Source organism: Pseudophryne corroboree, chromosome 8, assembly GCF_028390025.1.
Source record: "Pseudophryne corroboree isolate aPseCor3 chromosome 8, aPseCor3.hap2, whole genome shotgun sequence".
Lineage (NCBI taxonomy): Eukaryota > Metazoa > Chordata > Amphibia > Anura > Myobatrachidae > Pseudophryne > Pseudophryne corroboree.
In genome coordinates, this window is record NC_086451.1 from 58,248,090 (window position 1) to 58,254,089 (window position 6,000).

The window sequence follows — 6,000 nt, forward strand, 5'->3', positions numbered from 1 at the left end:
TAACATTATCATTTAAAACCTTCCACATATCCATCCAATCAGGTGTCGGCGCCGTCGGCGGAGACACCACATTCATTTGCTCCCGCTCTGCTTCCACATAGCCTTCCTCATCAGACATGTCGACACAAGCGTACCGACACACCACACACACAGGGAATGCCCTTTTTGAAGACAGTTCCCCCACAAGGCCCTTTGGTGAGACAGAGAGAGAGTATGCCAGCACACACCCCAGCGCTATATAACCCAGGAATAACACAGTAACTTAATGTTAACCCAGTAGCTGCTGTATTTGTGTTTTTAGCGCCTAATTATGTGCCCCCCCCCCCTCTCTTTTTACCCTTTTTCTACCGTGATCTGCAGGGGAGAGCCTGGGGAGCTTCTTCTCAGCGGAGCTGTGGAGAAAAAATGGTGCTGGTGAGTGCTGAGGGAGAAGCCCCGCCCCCTCGACGGCGGGCTTCTGTCCTGCTAAAATACATATCTTTTTGGCGTGGGCTCAAACATATGTACAGTGCCCAACTGTATATATGTTTACTTTTGCCAACAGAGGTCCATATGCTGCCCAGGGCGTCCCCCCCCCCCCCCCCCTGCGCCCTGCACTCTTACAGTGACCGGAGTATGTGAGGTGTGTATGGAGCAATGGCGCACAGCTGCAGTGCTGTGCGTTACCTCATGTGAAGAACGGAGTCTTCTGCCGCCGATTTCGAAGTCTTCTTTGCTTCTCATACTCACCCGGCTTCTGTCTTCCGGCTCTGTGAGGGGGACGGCGGTGCGGCTCTGGGATCGGACGACGAGGGTGAGATCCTGTGTACGATCCCTCTGGAGCTAATGGTGTCCAGTAGCCTAAGAAGCAGGACCTATCTTCAGAGAGTAGGGCTGCTTCTCTCCCCTCTGTCCCACGATGCAGGGAGTCTGTTGCCAGCAGAGCTCCCTGAAAATAAAAAACCTAACAAAATACTTTCTTACAGCAAGCTCAGGAGAGCTCACTGAACAGCACCCAGCTCGTCCGGGCACAGATTCAAACTGAGGTCTGGAGGAGGTACATAGAGGGAGGAGCCAGAGCACACCAGAATCTAAATTCTTTCTTAAAGTGCCCATGTCTCCTGCGGAGCCCGTCCCCATGGTCCTTACGGAGTCCCCAGCATCCACTAGGACGTTAGAGAAAGTAATATAGTAATAACTAACAATCTTAATCTGCTTGAAAACACTGCAAGAAAGCGCAGATCGGCAACCCATGGATCTCCAGGTGTTGTGAAACAACAAATCCCAGCACACCCTGACATGTATCAGCAGACAGAGCATGCTGGGACGTGTAGTTTCACACTTGGAGAGCCCTAGATCTTATGCAAGGTTGGAAGTTTCCCTCCTTCCTGTATACTGACATTGGACAGGAAGCCTTCCTCCCCATGCCAGTGAATAGATCTGTGACAGGATGATAGCAAGCAATAGTGGAGAGCGAGATCTGTGTTGTGCTGTATATCTAAGCTTATAATAACCACCTGAAATTACTCATATTTGCATACTAGTCAGTGCAGTGGGCTGTGGGCTGTGTAATAATGTAATATAAGTAATACTTTTGCAAAGGACATGCGTCGGGCCTAATTCAGACCTGGGGGTAAATTTACCGCGATGGGAGTTCTATTTAAGATGGCATGTTGCCCATAGCAACCAATCAGATTCCAGCTATTATCTTTTAGAATGTGCTAGATAAATGAGAAGTAGAATCTGATTGGTTGCTATAGGCAACATCCCTTCTTAAATAGAACTCCCATCTTAGTAAATTAAAAAACTAGTACTTAGTGGTAGATTTATTATGCTGTGGTTTGTCACAGCAGCTGTTCATTGATAGTGTTCAGTGCAGGGTCGGATCTAGACTTTTCTTTTAGGGGGGGCGGTTTACGGTTTAATCTTGACCCCTCCCCTCTCCAGTCCCGACTCCTCCCCTCTCTCGTCTTGACTCCACCCCTCTCATCTTGACCCCTCCCATCTTGACTCCTCCCCTCTCCCGTCCAAATTCATCCATCACACAAATAGGTATAATTGCAGGTAAAGGATTTGTTAGTGGATGTTAGGTATAATAATCACTTCTACAACACATCAAAGCAAAGTTGCCCAATATGACATCTATCCAAATCCCTCCTTATGTTCATCATAATGTATGACACGTCATGTACAATTGTGATACCTACAGTATAAAAAGTTATAATCCCCTAATATTGGGGTATAGCAAAAGAAAATTAAATATAAACAAAATGTCTGGAGTAATTATTTGCAGCTATTTCTCATCTTAATATGAGGTACTGATATAGAGACAGTCAATCATCAAGGTTTATATGTCAACGTCGTTATGAAATACAGTATTATCATAAACCTTGATGATTGACTGAATCTATATAAGCGCATTATATTAAAATGAGAAACAGTAACAATGTGATAATACCTATAATTCCTTTCTTTGGGATACTAGCAACTTTTATGGATACAAATGGTAACAACTGGCATTTTATGTGTTACTGAACCAGGAAGGGAAGACACATTATAATACCCTGTTATATTATTATAATAAGGGGAACTGCTGAATAGTACCAAGGGGATTTTAGGCACAGAGTCTTGGGGGGTTAGACCAATTATTTGATAATCCCACACAGTACTCAACACTTGCCAACCCTAATAGATGAATTCCACATTTGTAATTGTCCAATAATGGAGTTTGAGACTAACCAGGATTAAGTGAGAGTACGTAATACTCGCAGGAGTTCACCTGTAGATTAAAATCCCTTTTGCATCTATGTGCCACATAGGTTTGGGAAATCCCCCCACCACCCTTTTTTTTCCAGAAAAATGTTGCAAGTATACCATAGTTATCTGATTGATACAATTAATTTAAGGAATTATAGGTATTATCACATTGTTGTATAGAATTTAGCCAGTGCTACTGCATATGTAGGTTGTTCATAAATATACCACTTCAGATACAGCAGATGTCATACTTCTTATTAGGCTCATTCAGCTATCTCCAATGAAAGGGATAAGCAAATATAGTGAAGTACTGTTTAATAATTGTAAATTTCAGCCAAACCTGAGCCTGCACCAGTGGGAGAACCCAGGACTTGCACTGTTTCAAGTGCATTCTGAACTGCTTAAATAACAGTTCATGTCTAGCTGGAATTGTCAAAATTTGGCCACTTGGAAATACATGTGATCTGTGTGGAGTTTATATGTTTTCGTTTTTCTCATATTAAATCTTACAATTATTAAACAGTGTTTCACTATAATTGCTTATCTCTTACATTTTGGGTATATCTGAATGAGCCTAATAAGAAGTATACTGTGAGATATGACATCTGCTGTATCTGAAGTGGTATATTTATGAATGACCTACATACTGTATGCAGTAGCGCTGGATAACTTCTATTCAACCTTTTTTGGCACATATTTGGTGAAGATGTGAGGATACCTTTAAGTAAAATATTGAGCTCACCGAGCTGCTTTTTTTCTGCTTGTGCGCACTGCTAGGATTGTCTATTTTATAAATCTATTATCAGATTGTTAATGTTTCTCATGTTAATATGAGGTGCTGATATAGAATAAGTCAATCATAATTAATCCAGGCATTCTGCTTTAATTTAATATTTTTTTGTTATACCCCAATATTAGGGAATTACAACTTTGTATACTGTAGGTATCACAACTGTACATGACGTGTCATAAATTATGATGAACATATAGATGGTATAATAGAGGGCCATCAAAATACGGCATTTGTGGCAACAGTAGTGACAAGACATTTGGCATAATTCAAACTTGATCGTAGCCGTGCAGCTACGATCAGTTACTCAGACATGCGGGGGGGGGGGGGGGGGGGACCCAGCACAAGGCTAGTCCGCCCCGCATGTCTGACTCCCCACCGTACAAGTTCAAAACCATCGCACAGCGGCAATGCTTTTGTACTTGATGAGTAGCTCCCTACCAGCGCAGCTCCTGGGCACAGGCAGGGAGCTACTGGTCACTGACCGGGTCACAGCGGCTGCGTGTGACGTCACGCAGCAGCCTGCCCCCCGCACGGTCCGGGCACACCTGCGTTGCCTGGACCGCACCCCTAAAAAGGCAGCAAAACGCCACCGGCCCGCACCCTCCTGCCCAGCGTCCGCCTCTGCCTGGCAGGGCTGAGATGGCCGTCGGCTGTCTGCCATGCACCAGCGTATATGTGCAGTTCAAACCTGAACGGCTGCTGTGAGAAAATGCACAGCAGCCGATCAGGTCTGAATTAGGCCCCTTGTCTGTAATGACATCAGTTATAAGAGAGTGAGGCTCCCGAGGACGCACCATATCAAGCAATTGAAATATTTCTAGGGATTTGGATAGATGTTATATTGGGAGACTTTGATTTGATGTGTTGTAGAAGTGATTATTATACCAAACACCCACTAACAAATCCTTTACCTGCTTATCTTGCAATATATCCCTACCAGCTATTAGGGTGCCATTTATAATCAAGGGATCTCTCCCACTGATATATAAACTGATGCACATTATAGGACCAATGCTATACAGGAACTTGAAGACGTTAATACTAATTTGTGAGGCTATAGTGAGGGCACCTTGTAGGGGAATTACACGGTGAGGACAATTCCGAGTTGATACCTTGTAGAAGGAGTATGGTGTTATGAGAAAGTAACCAAATAGAGGACAGATTAGCATACACCATATTTCTTGTATAGCATTTTTATGCACATTTTCTGTACTTTTACACGCATCTCTCTATTATTTTAGTATTTCACTGACAGGACATGATATGTAATGTTTAATATTATGAAATACAAGGAATATTTTAAAACCTATAAGTGCATCTACTACAGACATCCTCTGTTCTACTGTATCGCACATATGTGAGACTCAACCTGTAATACCCTGCCTAGGGAATATGGCAAGAAGATCTCTTACTGGCTGGTTCCTCTGCAACAGGCTGGTAAGATGGTCCCTTTTCCACAGGCTGGTCAATGGCACAGATTGGCAGGAAAGTCCCTCTGGCTGGTCTCTGGGTGCAGGAATGCAGCATGCTCTCAGTGTGGAAAAAAGTAAACACACTATAGTATACTGTTTGTATTAGCCCACTAGCCTGTCTTATAAGTGAAGCCACGCCCCCAACACACAGCCACACTTCCTGGATCTGTTATCAGCAAGGAGACGCTGGGGAGATGAAAGCAGTCTCAATCAACAAACTATGTTGATTGATTAACTGCCGTGCAGGCCAAAAGGGTGAGTGAGGAGGAAGGGGCACCCGCTGTGAGCTGCTGCGACTCACACCACTGACTATAGCTGACTGACTATAGCTGACGGCCAGCTGAGATAGGAAGGGGTTAAGGAGCAGGACTTCACAGACAGATTGTCTGTAGGCAGAAGTGTGCTAGGGGGGGCGATCGCCCCCACCGCCCCCCTCTGTATCCGTGCCTGGTTCAGTGTCAGACTGGGACATGAAGGGCCATACTTGCCTACTCTCCCGGAATGGCCGGGAGGCTCCCGAAAATCGGGTGACCCTCCCGGCCCCCCGGAAGAGCAGGCAAGTCTCCCGGAATCAGGGGTCCCCCTGCCCGTCCGCCCACTTAGTGTGTAAAGTGGGCGGTCCGGGCAGTTGATGACGCGATTCTTGCTGAATCGCGTCATCATAGCCACGCCCCCTGCAGTGTAATGCCGGGGATCGCGGCATTACAGAGTGGGGGCGTGGCTTAAAGGATGTGCCACTAAAAATCCGCCCCTGTCCCGCCCCTGCTCCACCCCCGTCCCGCCTTCGGTCCACCTCCTCCCCACGTCACAGTCCTCCCCTGCCCCCTTGCTGAGCCAACCTGGCTGCTCTCTCCCGCAGAGAGCAGCCAGAATGTCGGCAAGTATGATGAAGGGCCCACCGGGGGAATGCTGCTTTAGCGGCCCATGCTTAAGGGTGTGTCCAGGCTCCAACAGGGGCGTGGCCAGCCACCACAGAGGTTTGGCTAATCATTACAGAGT

At 45.9% G+C, this 6,000-nt stretch overlaps 1 protein-coding gene across 1 annotated transcript in view; it reads right to left on the reverse strand.

The window, feature by feature from the left end:
- The window catches only part of PKN3 (protein kinase N3), a 138,554-nt gene extending 133,530 nt beyond the window's left edge, over nt 1-5,024 (reverse strand). The window contains exon 1 of the transcript XR_010182962.1: nt 4,942-5,024. The gene's annotated coding sequence lies outside the window, so the exon portion shown is untranslated. The remainder of the gene's footprint in view (nt 1-4,941) is intronic.
- Between the last annotated feature and the right edge of the window lie 976 nt (nt 5,025-6,000).